We start from the raw sequence: 18354 nt of genomic DNA, 5'->3' as shown, positions 1-18354 counted from the left end.
GGCACATTTGACAATATCTGCAAACATTGCATCACAACTCAGGGGTTAGGGGCACATGTTGCTGACATGTTGTAGGAGTAGGCTGTAGTAGTTACTAAATGTCCTAAAATGCACAGAACATTCCCCTCAACTGAGAATTATCTGGCCCCAAATGACAATAAGTAGCCCTAATGTAAATTATTCTGAGAAAGAATAGAAGAAATATGTGGTAAAAATGTATAAGAGCCTCAATGGCTGAATCTAGCCATGATACACTGTTACCCTATGGGTCATTCATAAATGTGCTACTCAAAAGGGGAAATTGGCAACCAATAGCCAGAAGAAGATCTGAGAGAATATCATGCATTAATTTCAAGTGGCAAGATAAAGACATGGCAATAGATGGAGAGAAATGTTGGTATAGAGGGTAATTGAGAGAACGGAAGACTAGAATAAGGAAAATGTAATTCTGAGGATACAGTCAAACAGTTAAAAAAAATCAAATTCATGAATGTTGGTCAAGTGAGATCATCACACTTTAAAATAGAGAAAAAGATGTCGTATTGAGGGAGTAAAATTGAGGGAATTCATGCTTGATCCTTTCTACTTCTTCAGGGAAAAGAGATTCTAGAATTCTGCAAAAATAAATGAAGAAAAGATTAGGTGGAGCCTAAAGGAGAAAAATGAAAATCAGGAACATCTACTGTAGGTAAAAGGAAAAGGAACAATTTTTGAATGAGTAAATTCTGATAAGCCAAACTTTGAGGGTTTAGTTGAGTATACGTAATTTAAGAATATGTAAAAAAAAAAAAAAAAAAAAAGGAGTTGTAGGATTGTTGCTATTGCCATTTGGAGTAACAAAGAATGTACTTAACCTCATACCATAAACAACTAAGAGGTGGGGAAAATATGTGAAAATTGTTTTCAGACACTGCACAATAAACAATGCTGACATATGATCCTAAGTGTACAAAAACAAATGAGTGAGCCTCAAAATCACTTTGGCTCTCTGTGTAGTGGAACATTCTTGATCCTGAAGCTGGGAAGAGAATCCTAAGCAGAGCACAGAAAGTTTGTGACTTTGAGGAAACAAAGATTAGAGTTTGGGGAGTACTAGTTGTGCAAGTTTATATGTTTAGGAATTGCTCAGAAAGGGGGCAAGGGATTCGGGGATGATAGAACTGTTCTATACGTCAATTGTGGAAATAGTTACATGAAGTTGATTTTTAAAAGAAAGAGAGAGTTCAATTGTATTGAAAATTAGAGGATGGCTCTGCCAATACAATCAGGATTCTACTAAAAGTTTCATCATGCATCCTCATTGTCAAGAATAGAAGCTACATCTAAGATGTTCAAGACATTTTAAAGGAGAAGCATGGATGGGGAGAGAGTGTAAAGACAAGCAGACATCATGTGCATACCGATGAAAGTACACAGTATCACCTAAGAGGTGCTCTTGCCAAACAATCAATCAATAAAATTAACTCAATCTGACAAAGTCTCTAGATCTAATTAGCCATTGGTAGAAAATGCAATGGACAGAGAAGTCCCTTGATCAGACACCATGAAGACCTAGAGCAACATCCTAAGTGTGGGAAACTCTCCAAGACAAAAGACACAACTTTTAGAACTAGAGCAGGAAATAGATTAACAGACAATACAAAGATGTATTAGGGAATCAAAATGATAAACTTTGGATCCCAATTTGGACAAATAAATTGTAAAAAAAAAAAATGCCCTCTAAGACAATTGGTGAAATGGGAAACCTATTTGATGATATTAAGGAATTATTGTTAATTATTTAGCTGTGAAAATAGTATTTCAGCTAAGTTTAAAATATTATTTATCTTTAAAAGATAGATCTTAAATATTTACACATGAAATTATGTGATACCTGAAATTTGATTAAATATAAAGTTAGAGGGAAAACTGATGACCACCACAGCTTCAGGAAATACGCTCTATGGAAGAGTGTGGCAGATCCAGCTAGCTGCCTGGCCAATATCTATTAACCCTTTTCTTTAGTACTTTAATCAGAACAGACAAGGTTATGTTGCAGTAACAGATCTGAAATCTCAGCTTAACAAAAGCTCTTTTCTTGGTGATGCCATATGTCCCACATGGGTTGGCAAAGGGGACCAGGCTGATGAAGCCTCTGCCCTCTTGTAAGCTACTGTCTGAAACACAGAGCCTCTAGATGACCCCAGCACCTGAGACAAGACTGAAGAAACTTAAGTGGACTTTTGACTGCCTCATTTAGAAGTATTTACAATACTTTGCTCACATTTCATTAGCCAGGACTGGTCACATTGCCTCATACAAGAGAAAGGAGGCTGAGAAGTGCAGGCTTCATTGTACCAAGGAGCGCAGAAGAATCAGCTATGGTAAGCACTGGTAACATTTATCACATTTACCAACAGAACCACTATTTTTTCTGACTAGGAATGTGTCAGCTTTAACTTTCCAGACTTCCAGGCTTCTAGGATTGGCCATGTGACATGAATCTGGCAAATGAGATGTAAGTGGAAGTTACAGGAAAGCTTGATAAAGAAAGTGGTCTCCACATGTTTCCTTTGCCCTCCACACCCTCTTATTCTTCCAACTAGGACATAGGCACAATGCCTGCAGACACTGAACCATTAGGACAAGAGCCATGTACTAAACATGGTGGAACAGGAGCTAGGAGGAGCTCTAACTCCTTGATGACTTTTTTTAAAAAACATCTTTATTGGAGTATAATTGCTTTACATTGTTGTGTTTCTGCTGTATAACAAAGTGAATCAGCTATACGTATATATATATATCCCTATATTCCCTCCCTCTTGTGTCTCCCTCCCACCTTCCCTATCCCACCCCTCTAGGTGGTCACAAAGCACCGAGCTGGTCTCCCTGTGCTATGCGGCTGGGACAATGTTATTCCTTGATGACTTTTTTTTTTTTTTTTGCGGTACGCGGGCCTCTCACTGTTGTGGCCTCTCCCGTTGTGGAGCACAGGCTCCGGACGCGCAGGCTCAGCAGCCATGGCTCACGGGCCTAGCCGCTCCACAGCATGTGGGATCTTCCCAGACCGGGGCATGAACCCGTGTCCCCTGCATTGGCAGGCAGACTCTCAACCACTGCGCCACCAGGGAAGCCCTCCTTGATGACTTTTTGAATAGCCAAAATATCCCTGAACTGATCACCCTCAAACTACTTTACAGACTTTTTGCTATAGATTGACAGATAGATACATACATAGATAAATAATAGATATAAATATTGATTGATAGATGATATATACATATATATATTCATACATACATACATATGTAGATACCTAAATAGATCCAGACTTTTGCTATGTTTGGTCAAACTCAATCTTATATAATGCAAAGTTTCTTCTAGGTCCAAGAGAGGACATAAGAGAACAAAAGATTCTCACTGATTTCCCTTTTAATAAAATAATCGAGCAACTCTAGTGGAAAAAACGAGTAATCACAATTGAAGAAGAAATTAATAACACAAATATATGGAGGAAGATAACTCTATGGTCATTTGGGGGCAAGGTCTCCGGCACCTGATGAAGGGAGGGGTATAGGATGCACAGAACATTCTTCTTCTTGAGGGAATGACAGGACAATGGAGGTAGGCAGGTCATGGGAGTGTCACAAAGAGAACACTTACACAGGGTTACTGTAACATTTCACTAACCACTGAAAGGTAGCAGGTTTTTATCACACTCTGGGCTGGTGAATGATGGCCTTGCATACGGGGCCCTCAGGGTACATAGCCTACTGACTAATGGGTATCCTGTTCAATATCTTCTCTGATTTATCACCCTGATCAAGGCTGAGAGATGCTTATCAAGCTAAACAGATTGATTGCTGACCCTCCCAATATGAGTGCAATTTTCATACGTAATATTTATATATTCTGAACACAGGTAACTCAGATTCTCATCAATATTCAGTTATCTTGGGAAAATAATAGCCCTTACAAGGCAACTTATTGGAGAGAGGAAGCCCAGAACACAATCTCAGGCTTTTTCCTTCATCCTCCCTTGACAACTAAAAACAAGGAGGAACAAATAAATTAACTTCAAAAGAAGACCCAGCTGTTTCTACATACTAGCAACAAACAAGTAGAAATTGAAATCAAAAAAAAATAATTCTCTTTATAACAGCATCAAAAATAATAAAATATTGAGTAATATATTTAACAATGGAAATGTAAGACAGTGAGATGACATCTTTAACTAACAAGAAGTTAAAGATGATCTAAATAAATGGAGAGACATTCCATGTTTATGTTGGAGATTTACTACTGGTAATATGTCAATTCTCCTCAAACTGATCTATAGATTCAATGCTATCCCTATCAAATTCCAAGTAGGCTTGCTTGTAGAAAGTTACAAGCAGACGCTAAAACTTATCTTAAAATGCAAAGGACTTAGAATAGCCAAAAAAATTTTTAAATAGAACAAAGTTGGAAGATTTAACCTACCCAATTTCAAATCTTACAATGAAGTCATCATTCAATTATAAATTAGATTTCATCAAAATTAAAAACACTCTTCAAAAGACAACAGGAAATTGAAATACTGAGCTACAGACTAGAATAAAATATTTGCATATCATATATCTAAAAAAGAACTTTAGATATCCAGAATATCTAAAGAACTCTTAACAACTTAAAAGAAAACAAATTATAAGTTACAATGTAATTTTAAAATGGTCAATATATTTCACCAAAGAAGATATATTAACGACTAGACATTTATCCAAATAAGATATTTACATGAAAAATAAACACATGAGAAGATGTTCAACATTATTAGGGAAATGAAAACTGAAACCACAATAAGAAGGCTATAATAAAAAAGACTGACAATTCTAAGTGTTGGCAAGGATATTGGAGAAACTGTAACATTCCTAACATTTGGTTGGATGTAGAATGAAACATGGCAAAATGGTAACATTTGTCAGATTCTTGAAAAATTAATCATATATCTACAATAAAATGCAGTAATTCTACTACAAGATATATACCCAAGAGAAATGAAAATACATGTCCACACAGATTTGTACATGAATGATCACAGAAGTATTATACAAAATAACCAAAAAGTGGAAATAATCCAAATGTCCATCAATAAGTGAACAGATGAAAGGAATGTCAAGTATCTATACAATGGAATACTATTCATCATTAAAAAGGAAAAAACTATGAATACATGCTACAACATGAATGAATCTCAAAAATATTATTCTAATTGAAAGAAGCCAGACACAAAAAACTTCATATCGCATGGTACCATTTGTATGAAATTTCTTGAAAGGCAAATCCATGTAAAGAGAAAGTACATCAGTGATTGCTCAGGGCTGGGAACTGACTACAGACAAGCACAGGGAACTTTTCGTAGTATAGAAATATTCTAAAACTGGATTGTGATGATGATTACACAGCTCTAATGAATATACCAAAACTTATTGTCCTGTATACTTAGAGTGGATAAATTTTATGGTATGTAAACTAGATCTCAATAAAGCCATTTTAAAAGAAGAATAAGGAGGAGAAGGAGGAAAAGGAGAAGAAAACATCAAGGGAAGACATATTGAAAGTTTGTGTGGAGTAGAACAAAATTTATTTTGTGTTGTCCCAGTTTTGAAGAATTAGAACTAATGAACAAAAGTGTAAAAAGGTAGATTTGATTTCATATAAGGAAAAAATTTCTTGTCACTCTCTTCAAAAAAAAAAAAAACAGCCTGCATTATAAGATTGTTCTTCATCTCTGGAAGGTTAGTGCTCTCTGTAAAGAATATTATAAAATCAAGTTGGGAACAAAATTGAAGTAAACTATCACTATGATGCCTCCCAAAGTTATGATTTTATGTATCCAAACTTAATAAATAATGTACACACAATTCTTGATTTTCATATCGTAAAACTGCTATATATTTATATAAAAAATGATTTTAAATGGAACTTCCTATGCTTCAATGGACTGTCATAAATCTGGCTGTTTCCCTGCCTTTATTAACCACCCTGACTTCAGACTAAACTGATCCTTTTTAGAACAAGCTTGGTAATTCAGGTTTTATAGGTAAGGGAAGAAATGTCTCCACGGCTAAATCATGAGTGATGGTGATAGCCCATGGATCTTAAAAAGGGAAATCAGTTAAACAACTGATCTATAGCTATTCTTTCTATGAATTTCAAGGGAGAGTGAATTAATACTCATGAAGTAAATTTCTTGAGCACCTAGTATAAGAAAGTTCAGTTCTAAATATTGCAAGGGCCTCTCAAGAAACTCATAGCCTAGTGAAAAACAAAATATACAATTATAATGCAGAACAAATATGATTTTTTAAATGAGATTAAAAGTTACAATTAAAATTTTAGGAGTTTAGCAGAAGAATCCTATCAATGAAAAGAAATAAAAGATCCAAGCAGCTCCAATATTTTCAAATGTTTATTCAGTGAATGTGGATAATATTCAGAATTACCAAGATAAAAATCAAAGTCCCCTAATCTCAAAAGAAATGAAGGAAACAATAGGAAACATCAATAAAATTAGAAGCTGGTTCTTGGGCTTCCCTGGTGGTGCAGTGGTTGGGAGTCCGCCTGCCGATGCAGGGGATGCGGGTTCGTGCCCCGATCCGGGAGGATCCCGCGTGCCGCGGAGTGGCTGGGCCTGTGAGCCATGGCCGCTGGGCCTGCGCGTCCGGAGCTTGTGCTCCACAACAGGAGAGGCCGTAGCGGTGAGAGGCCCACGTACCGCAAAAAAAAAAAAAAAAAAAAAGCTGGTTCTTTGAGAAGATATACAAAATCGATAAACATTAGCCAGACTCATCAAGAAAAAAGGGAGAAGACTCAAATCAATAGAATTAGAGATGAAAAAGGAGAAGTAACAACTGACACTGCAGAAATACAAAGGATCATGAGAGATGACTACAAGCAACTCTAGGCCAATAAAATGGCCAACCTGGAAGAAACGGACAAATTCATAAAAAAGCACAACCTTCCAAGACTGAGCCAGGTAGAAATAGAACATATAAACAGACCAATCACAATCACAGAAATTGAGAATGTGATTATAAATCTTCCAACAAACAAAAGCCCAGGACCAGATGGCTTCACAGGCACATTGTATCAAACGTTTAGAGAAGAGCTAACATCTATCTTTCTCAAACTCTTCCAGAATATAGGAGAGGGAGAAACACTCTCAAACTCATTCTCAGAGGCCACCATCACCCTGATACCAAAACCAGCGAAAGATGTCACAAAGAAAAAAAAACTACAGGCCAATATCATTGATGAACATAGATGCAAAAATCCTCAACAAAATAATAGCAAACAGAAACCAACAGCATATTAAAAGGATCATACACCATTATCAAGTGGGGTTTATCCGAGGAATGCAAGGATTCTTCAATATACACAAATCAATCAATGTGATACACCATATTAACAAATTTAAGATAAACTTAAAACCATATGATCATCTCAATAGATGCAGAGAAAGCTTTTGACAAAATTCAACACTGGTTTATGATAAAAACCCTCGAAAAGTAGGCATAGATGGAACTTACCTCAACATAATAAAGGTGCTGTATGGCAATCCCACACCCAACATTGTTCTCAGTGGTGAAAAACTGAAACCATTTCCTCTAAGATCAGGAACAAGACAAGGCTGTCCACTCTCACCACTATTATTCAACATAGTTTTGGAAGTTTTAGCCACAGCAATCAGAGAAAAAAAAGAAATAAAAGGAATCCAAATTGGAAAAGAAGAAGTAAAGCTGTCACTGCTTGCAGATGACATAATACTATACATACAGAATCCTAAAGATGCTACCAGAAAAATACTAGAGCAAATAAATGAATTTGATAAAGTAGCAGGATACAAAATTAATGCACAGAAAACTCTTCCATTCCTATACACTAGTGATGAAAAATCTGAAAGAGAAATGAAGGAAACACTCTCATTTACAATTGCAACAAAAAGAATACAATACCTAGGAATAAATCTACTTAAGGAGACAAAAGACCTGTATGCAGAAAACTATAAGACACTGATGAAAGAAATTAAAGATGATACAAAAAGATGGAGAGATATATGATGTTCCTGGATCAGAAGAATCAACACTGTGAAAATGACTATACTACCCAAAGCAATCTACAGATTCAATGAAATCCCTATCAAACTACCAATGACATTTTTTGCAGAAGTAGAACAAAAAAATGTCACAATTTGTATGGAAACACAAAAGACCCTGAATAGCCAAAGCAATTTTGAGAAAGAAAAATGGAGTTGGAGGAATCAGGCTCCCTGACTTCAGACTATACTACAAAGCTAAAGTAATCAACACAGTGTGGTACTGGCACAAAAACAGAAATATAGATCAATGGAACAGGATAGAAAGCCCCGAGATAAACCCACGCACATATGGTCACCATATTTTTGATAAAGGAAGCAAGAATATAAATGGAGAAAGGACAGCCTCTGCGATAAGTGATTCTGGTAAAACTGGACAGCTACATGTAAAAAATGAAATTAGAACACTCCTTACACCATACACAAAAATAAACTCAAATGGATTAAAGACCTAAATGTAAGGCCAGACACTGTAAAACTCTTAGAGGAAAACATAGGCAGAACACTCTATGACATAAATCACAACAAGATCCTTTTTGACCCACCTCCTAGAGAAATGGAAATAAAACCAAAACTAAACAAATGGGACCTAATGAAACTTAAAAGCTTTTGCACAGCCAAGGAAACCATAAACAAGATGAAAAGACAACCCTCAGAATGGGAGAAAATATTTTCAAACAAAGCAACTGACAAAGGATTAATCTCCAAAATTTATAAGCAGCCCATGCAGCTCAATATAAAAAAAAAAAAAACCCAATCCAAAAATGGGCTGAAGACCTAAACAGACATTTCTCCAAAGAAGATATACAGATTGCCAACAAACACATGAAAGGATGCTCAACATCACTAATCATTAGAGAAATGCAAATCAAAACTACAATGAGGTATCACCTCACACCAGTCAGAATGGCCATCATCAAAATATCTACAAACAATAAATGCTGGAGAGGATGTGGAGAAAAGAAAACCCTCTTGCACTGCTGGTGGGAATGTAAATTGATACAGCCACTATGGAGAACAGTATGGAGGTTCCTTAAAAAACTACAAATAGAACTACCATATGACCCAGCAATCCCACTACTGGGCGTATACGCTGAGAAAACCATAATTCGAAAAGAGTCATGTACCACAATGTTCATTGCAGCTCTATTTACAATAGCCAGGACATGGAAGCAACCTAAGTGTCCATCGACAGATGAATGCGTCAAGAAGTTGTGGCACATATATACAATGGAATATTACTCAGCCATAAAAAGAAACAAAATTGAGTGATTTGTAGTGAGGTAGATGGACCTAGAGTCTGTCATACAGAGTGAAGTAAGTCAGAAAGACAAAAACAAGTACCGTATGCTAACACATATATATGGAATCTAAAAAAAAAAAATTGTCATGAAGAACCTAGGGGCAGGATGGGAATAAAGACACAGACCTACTAGAGGATGGACTTGAGGACATGGGAAGGGGGAAGGGTAAGCTGGGACAAAGTGAGAGAGTGGCGTGGTCATATATCTACAACAAAATGTAAAACAGATAGCTAGTGGCAAGCAGCCACATAGCACAGGGAGATCAGCTCGGTGCTTTGTGACCACCTAGAGGGGTGAGATAGGGAGGGTGGGAGGGAGACACAAGAGGGAGGAGATATGGGGATATATGTATATGTATAGCTGATTCACTTTGTTATAAAGCAGAAACTAAGCACCACTGTAAAGCAATTATACTCTAATAAACATGTAAAAACAAAAAAAAGTCCTCTAAACTCACAGAACATTTATAATTAGAAGTTACACCACGAAATATTTAGTCATTTCAAGTTCAAGTTAGAAGAAATGATTTTCGATTGAGTTTCTGGAACATAAACCACTCTGCTTTCTGGTGGGAAACATAAATGACTGTATAAGTTGAATATAAAATTCATGAACATCTGGAAGCCTGCTAAATGCAGACAGAATGTCACATAAAACAAGAAATCAAAGAACTTCTTTCTGGCTCAAATATCTTTCGGAGGGAGAAATCACTTTCCCTGGCACAAGGGTGCTGGCATAATTGACCAAATGTTGAGATGGCACATTTCACCATATGTGCTTCTTTGGATCTAATCAAGCCCCACGAATACTGGAGTTACAAACTCTACTTTTGGTCTAGGGCAGTATATGATAGACTTTTAAATCAGTGGCAATAAAAGAGGTAGTGCAGAAGTTTAAATACAGCAAACAGAGAAAAAACTGCCTTAGCCAATAGGGATGAAGTAAATTTGTGATAAAAAAAACCCCTCAAATCTAAGTGCATTAGGGGGCAGGTCCCCAACATGCTGAGAGAAATATCAACCCCATTACAACAATGTTCAAACCACATCCAGTCTGTAGACCTGTTTTAATTGTCCAAGAAAGAGTTTTCTCACCTAAATTTAAGCCAACATTTAAAACTGGGACATCTTCTGGAGAAATACTTATTTCTGCTTTCTCTTAGAAATAGGAAGATCCAATAATTCCTCCACAGCTACAGCCTGCTGGTGCACATAACAACTTTCCCTTTTTTTTGAGGAGGGGGACATGTGCTCTCCAGTTCACACCCTCCCCCACCCCACTTATCACTACCACTTCACAATGCACACATGTATCCAGCACTGTGTTACTCTTTCTTTTCAACTACCTGGTCCTTGTGGGCATTTGAGATCATATTCCCTGCTTCAGAAAAGCCGTCATAAGTCACAAGTCGCCATTTTTATCCTGCTTTGATGATCCAAATCTTTCTTGTCACTGAACGCCTGAAGCTCAGTGAAAGTCTTTCCCAGCTCACTGCACCCTATCACACCCACTACTCCTCCTGCATCAATTGGTGCTTCTCTATATCTGTTAGAGTTTGAGGATAAGAATCACTCTTGTGTCTGCAGTCTCCCTGAGTTGAAACATAGACTAGGGAGTCAGGGAAACAAATATAAAAATTAAACTCTATTCTTGATAACACTGAACTGAAGAACATGGTTTGGATCAGTGACCAAATGGACTTCTAACACATTCACCTTCACCTTTGAACTTAACTCCATTCAAAATGGCAGACCTCTCTGCCTCAGGGACAGAATCTGCCCTGGTAAACTCTAATGTGTGCTTCAGGCTGCCTCCAAAAGAAGGAAAACCCAGAAGGAGGAAAACTGGTCCTGCTCAGTACCTTTTCCCTAATTCATCGCTTCCACGGGTCACCACTTGAACCTTGGTTAGGAGTAAGGGTGTGGGGAAAGAAATGATCCCTTATTTTCCCTCCTGGGGATTAGAATACATATTATTTCCCCTTTATAGAAATATAAGGCGTAGGGAATAAGCATCTCACACATGTATATACATTCCTCTGTTTTCTATTCTTTTCACCTATTTGGTTTAACAGTCAAGGAAATGATGGATGAGGGGTTTGCCTCATCCCTCAGGGAAGGAGATGAGCTTCAGGACAGTCCTCTCCCTTGTCCATAATACCAACCGTTGCTCTGCTGTGGCCAATTTGGCTTTCCCTCATGAGGAATATAAATTGGGTAAGAATACTACATTCAGTAAACTTTCCTAAGTCCTACTGTACCTTAGGCTAAAATGTACTCCCTATTTTGTTTCCCATTCTAACTTGGGTCCAGTTCCACTGTCCATCATAGCACACTAGAGGTTACACAATGAAATCAAGTAGAAGAATCACTATTCTCCAATAATACAGTGTCAATAACTTAAAGATGACCCAAATTTGAATGTAAATATTCTCTCATTGTGAAGTTCTCAGGAAGAAATTAAGGCCTCAGTGTTGTCATCCCACTTTTAACTAAAATCAATCAATCAATAAAAAATATTAGAATTAATTTTCCTCAAGAGCTTTCTGTATTCTCTAGAAACGGCCTGACTAGTTGAGTTGTAGTCTGAGTTGTATTCTGCGGGAATGAATATGATCCCTTCAAGACATCAAAAGTTAAATTCTTTTGCCCATGAGCCCCAGTACTCAGAAAGTACAAAGACTTAATAGGACATATAAAATTATTAGAATCCCGGTTTAAAAACAACCTAATCCTAGCTCCAAAGTGATTATCCCAGGAAAGTAATTCAAAAATAGTGTTCCCAGAAACCAGTAAGAACTGTTCCCGAAGATGCTCAGTGCTATCTGAGGAAAGCAGAGTAAATGCAGAAAAATTTAATTTCTGTTACACCAGACTCCCAGCTCGTCTGTCACTTGTCCATGGTCCAAAACCAGTGAATTGTGAAGTTTGCCATAAGGAGATTAATTACTTTTAACAAGGATGGAGGGGAGGGGTATCCACTTTTGCATTCTCTATCCTTAATCAGAGAGTGAGGGAAACTTCTGGCAAAGCTCTGAAATTTGCAGTGGTCATAGAACCAGTCACCAGGTCTTACTGAAGTTCTTTCAATCCCATTCAGTGTATCAAAAACTTTGTAGGGCTTCCCTGGTGGCGCAGTGGTTGAGAGTCCGCCTGCCGATGCAGGAGACACGGGTTCATACCCTGGTCCGGGAAGATCCCACATGCCACGGAGCGGCTGGGCCCGTGAGCCATGGCCGCTGAGCCTGCGCGTCCGGAGCCTGTGCTCCGCGACGGGAGGGGCCACAACAGTGAGAGGCCCACGTACAGCAAAAAAAAAAAAAAAAAAAAAACTTTGTAATTTCAGTTACCTTTGAGTCTCAATTTTCTGCCCTCATCCCCGTCCCAGGGCTGCATTTAAGGATGAGATTTGTCCAGCAGGCAGACCTGTTCCACAGGGACTATTGCCACTTGCTCTGGAATGTCCTAGGCCTTTGAGACTTGACGGGTAAGGAAGCATTCCATATTACTCCAACTCAGTTTCTGCTGGAGAATCACCATCCACAGGCCCTCTCTTTCCTCACCTTTTGAAGAGTCTAGACTTCAAGCAACACCTTTTTCTGCTACATATTTTTCTGCAGCAGGGAGGAAGGCTCTAATGTTTTTCTTTCTATCTGCTTTCCTCCTACTCCCAGGAGGCTCAAACTAGCTTAGCCTGCTTAAATTGATTCTTCTCCTTCTCTACCACATGTATGGCCATTCACAAGATCTGAGTATCTGCTTTCTTTTCATTTGTCTCTATTATTCAGCCCAATTATCTGCTTTTCTGACATAATTTTCTCCAGCTTTTGTCTTGTAAGGCATCCTGTCAGGAAAGAAATATAATCAGTGAGTTCTGGTGCTGCCATAAACATCCCCTGTTCAAACAAATCTTGTCCACCCTCACTTCCTCAGTTAAATCATTCTAATCACTGTCTCATCATACAGGTGTCCAAACTAGCCTGGATTAGATCTATTATTATCTTTCCTTTTCAAGGTATATTATCTCTCAGATACTTTCCCTTCAAGCCCTTATTTAATAAGTTTATTTCCCTTGGGAGAGAGGCAATATCTTTACCCCCACGTACAATAATCATCATCTTCTCAGTACTTCTCTTTTTTATTTTAGGCTGATTTTTCAGTAATTCCCTTTCAAATCTGTCCAAGTGTTCTTTTCCCATATGGCTAGTTCTCATTAAGGACTCCCTATTTAAAACTTTAAGAGGACATCTTTCAAGAATTTGTTAGATCTGGGATCCTTTAGTGTAATCATTTTAATACACTCTCAGTGATCCTGTTACTGTGCTACAGCTATATTTCTTTAGGCCCCAATCATCCTATCTAATCCCAGAATGACTGAAAATATTCTCTTTTATAGTTCTACTTTCAAAAACAATTAAATTGGAGCTTACTTTTTTCAATTTGTCATATCTAGCTAGTCAGACTTCTGAGATTTCAATCATACTTCTAAGAATACATCTCTCTCCCTCCAATTTAATTTGCCTGTTCTGCTTTATTTTTCCTTTTTTCCATTCTTCCCAAAATTCCTGTTCTAATAATAAAACGAAAGCATACTTTTAAATCAAGACATTCTTCTTGAATTCCAAATGAAGACATTCCAGAAAGAGAGTATATAAGGTACATATTATTTGAATTTCCTCTTTAGGCTTAGGATTCACAATAATTTTGTTGCTTTTTTGCACTATTCCATGTATAGTAAGAGTATCCATCTTTTTTGTTCTTTAGTAAAATTCTCCAGTCTTCTAAGGGTAAAACCAGGATCTAGGTCTATAAAATAAAAACTATTGTCAGAGTTGTTATAGTTAGCATTTTCGGAGCCCATATGAGTCCATGAAGTGTGATGGGAGTAGACAATTCTCAGTGCACAATCCACGTGAGTCTAAGCATTTAGCTCCTCCACAGTTCTTTGCCTTGGTGGTGAATGCAGTTCACATAAATAGGAATGGAATTTGGGGCAGCTTATCAAGCACTACATTTGTATTCAAGACATAAAATTCATACTAGTTATCTGTAGCCAACATGGACTTAGCTGCCTTTGCAAACCATCTACAGACCTGACTGAGAAATACACTAAAAGCAGCACAATTATTCCACCCACCAATGCCTATTAAGCATGTATGCTGAAGGTCTGCCTGTTTTGATGCAAGCCTTAACAAAGAGTAAAATTTCTCCTTTTCTTGGATAGGAATAAACAATGGACCTGAGATGGTTAGAATGTTACCCTTCTGTTCAACCAGCTTAGCAATAAGTACTTGAGAAGATTTATGGGTTCGTTTATACCCATTTTTGGAAACATCAGAATGAAAGTGAATGTTGCAGAGAAAGATATACTGGTTGTTCACAACCCTCTAATATCCAAGTGATAGATGATTTTCACTCAATGAGCCAGACAAACTATCCCTTTGTAAAAATAAATTCCATACCTTATAAGGATTATCTTAAAATAAGAATTTTTTATCGAATGACATCTTAAGGAAGTGAAAATATTAGCTATACATTGGGGGAAAAACATTTTCAAATGTAAAACTCAAATACTAGTGTCAAAAATACATATTAAAACTCAAACACAATACTCTGTAATAGCCTATATGGGAGAAGAATCTAAAAAAGAGTGGATATATGTATATGTATAACTGATTCACTTTGCTGTACACCTGAAACTAACACTACATTGTAAATCAACTATACTCCAATAAAAATTTAAAAAAAAAACTCAAACAAAACAAAAAGAAAAGTGAAAATATCCCAATGAGCAAAAAGCAGACAAAGGACATGAATAGGGATTCCACAGAAGAGGAAACACATATGGTCAATGAACTGAAGAGTTGCCCAATCTCATTAATAATCACAGATTACAAATCTAAGCCAGAGTAAGGTATCATTTTGTATCTACTCAGTAAGCAAAAATCAAGAAATCTAACAAAACATTTATTAGAGAGTATGGGAATCAGTTAAGATTTCTTATGGAGTAATGTCAGCAACATGGCAGAATAGGAGGACCCAGCACACATCCTACCACAGGAACAAATATTTGGCAGGCATCCCATGGACAAAAGTGCCTTTATGGGAGCTTTGGGACCCAAATAAGAGGTTGTGAAACCCTGATGGAGCCCACAACTGAAGAGGGTCACCTGAAGAAGACAGGTCCACACACAGGCAGCAGACCCAGTGACTCTGGCCCTAGCCGGAGACCAGAAACAGGCCCACCCTGCCGCAGACTCGGCTCTAGCCTCACTTGTCCACAGTCCTACTACCAGTCCCTTCTTTCAAGGGACCTAGGAGGAACCACACCCATCTGTCCCACTGGTAACAGGCCTGCTGGCCTAGGACCCAACTGCTGTCTCTGCAGCAGCTATGTGATCTGGCTCCAGCCCTGCTCTACTGTGGTCCAGAGGTCAGCCTGCCCACACAGGGACCAATCCAGTGACCCAACACGTGTACACTTAGGAACCCAGTAGAAGCCACACCCACCTGGCCTGCCAAATACAGTCATATTTTTTAAATATGAACAGTTACACACTATAAATCCAGAAATTTTACTTCTCTGAATATAACCAATGAAGATCTTGTAAATATATAGAAGGTAAGAGATCAAGAATTTTCACAGCAGAGGTGTTCATTATATTAAAAAACACAAACACATTAAATGTTCATAACAAGTGAATATCTAAGTTATGGTAAATCACAGTGAAATATTATGTAGTAGTGAGAACAGGTGACCTCCAACTCATGTGAAAATAAAAATAGTAGTAGAAAAATACTAAGTGAAATGAGTCCCAGAGGACTATAGATGGCATACTTTCAAGAGGACAAGGCTCTGGAAAAAAAAATTTTTAATACGAAAATTAAGTAATATATTGTTTAGGCATATATGGCAAACATAAGCCTAGGAAAGTGGTTATATCAAGAGGAGAAAAAGACAGGATTGGGGATTAATAAAAAGATATATAGAAGTTATGGTTAATGTTCTAATTTTCACATCAGATGGTCATTTTATGTATGTTAATTTATTATAAATAACTAACTTAATTATAAAGCAAATAAAAGTGGGCTATGATAAGTCAATAATAAAAGTGTGGCATGCACTAAGGATTCTGAGTATTCAACTTTGTATATCTAAAATACAGTAAAGGAAATATATACCTGTATATGTACATGTAATGTTTATATGCACTAATAAATTATTTACAACAGCAGATATCTTTTGACTTCATTTGTAATTTTCTGAAAACTGGAAATGAGATGTTCTAATTATGTAAAATTTGATTCTTAATAGGCTTTCAGTTAATATTGTACAGTATTCTACAGTATGTTAGCAACAGAGAAACTCTATAATTGCCAATTATGTTCCATAAAACAATTTTTTTAATTGAAGTATAGTTGATTTACAATATTGTGCTAGTTTCAGGTGTACAGAAAAGTGATTCAAATATATATATATATATATATATATATATATATATATATATATTCTTTTTCAGACTCTTTTCCCTTACAAGTTATTACAAAATATTGGGTATAGTTCCCTGTGCTATACAGTAGGTCCTTGTTGGTTATCTATTTTATATATAGTAGTGTGTATGTGTTAATCCCAAACTCCTAATTTATCCCTCCTCCCCCTTTCCCCTTTGGTAACGATAAGTTTGTTTTCTATGTCTGTGGGTCTATTTCTGTTTTGTATATAAGTTCATTTGTATCATTTTTTTAGATTCCACATATAAGTGATACCATATGATATTTGTCTTTCTCTGTCTGACTTACTTCACTTAGTATGGTAATCTCTAGGTCCATCCATGTTGCTGCAAATGGCATTATTTCATTCTTTTTTATGGCTGAGTAATATTCCGCTGTATATATATGCCACATCTTCTTTATCCATGTATCTGTCAATGGACATTTAGGTTGCTTCCATGTCTTGGCTATCGTAAACAGTGCTGCAACGAACATAGGGGTGCATGTATCTCTTCAAATTATGGTTTATTCTGGATATATGCCCAGGAGTGGGATTGCTGGATCATATGGTAGCTCTATTTTTAGTTTTTTAAAGAATCTTAATACAAATATTCAATCAGGAAATAAAAATGATACCACTGGAAATTCCAGAAGAAACACATGTGATATCAGGTGAAACAATCAAGGTGTTAAATGAATCATTGAAAAGATGTAGCATACTATATTTCCCTCACTCCTAAGAAATTCTACTGAATTTCTATCTGCAAACCTTGAAAGGAACACATTTAAAATATAGTTAAAATTTTTTTGTTATGCTATAGCTCTGTATCACTGGTTTTAAAAAAAAGTTAAAAGAAAGAAACCACTCCCCAAAATCTTGATGCTAGAAAAATTAAAACTTCACAAGTATTACATAGAAGTAGGACAACTTTCAAAGACAAATTTTGGAGTTTCACTACCAGTAATGGAAGACCAGATCATCTTGCTGAAAGGAAATGGAAACTTTGGACAAAATTAAACAAAATCTGTGTAATGGCATCAAAGAACTCATAAGGCAGTGAAGACCTATGGGGACAGATCTCAGAAGGGAAGAAAACCCAGATTGGGTTTCTTGGATTTTGAGAGCTGCTTGTGTCCTAAGGATGTTTGCCCATCTTAACAGAAAAGTCTGAGATGCTGAGCAAAACTTTCGCTACATTCATGAGGCTAAGAGGACAAAAATTGGAAATCAAGGATCAACCAAGGGCAGAGAGGGGAGGGTCATCTGGCACACCATCCAGACACTGGGCTGGGACTGAAAGGTCTGACATCCTAGGAATAGTTAGGAATTACAAATAAAACAATTTTCATACAGACTGAAGGCCAGCTTTTAATTATTTCAACCCTGATTGTATAAACATTACCTGGAATTTCTAGTGTCCCTAACTACAGGCCAAACACAAAT

At 37.0% G+C, this 18354-nt stretch overlaps 1 protein-coding gene across 21 annotated transcripts in view; it reads right to left on the bottom strand.

Moving 5' to 3' along the window:
* The window catches only part of LOC308615713 (zinc finger protein 227-like), a 379433-nt gene that overhangs the window by 211763 nt on the left and 149316 nt on the right, over positions 1 to 18354 (bottom strand). Inside the window, exons 13-15 of one of the 21 annotated variants that reach the window (XR_014015558.1) lie at positions 17220 to 17392; positions 14013 to 14225; positions 9670 to 13263 (exon numbers count right to left, since the gene is read on the bottom strand). The exons of 19 other annotated variants lie outside the window; for them this stretch is intronic. The gene's annotated coding sequence lies outside the window, so the exon portion shown is untranslated. Of the gene's footprint in view, positions 1 to 9667; positions 14226 to 17219; positions 17393 to 18354 lie in introns of those variants that run through there. One more of the 21 variants, XR_014015557.1, reaches the window with a different exon arrangement.

The sequence above is a fragment of the Mesoplodon bidens genome (assembly GCF_964165515.1).
Source record: "Mesoplodon bidens genome assembly, chromosome: 4".
NCBI lineage: Eukaryota > Metazoa > Chordata > Mammalia > Artiodactyla > Ziphiidae > Mesoplodon > Mesoplodon bidens.
Note: the sequence above shows the minus strand (reverse complement) of the source record. Positions and strands in the feature narration are given on the sequence as shown.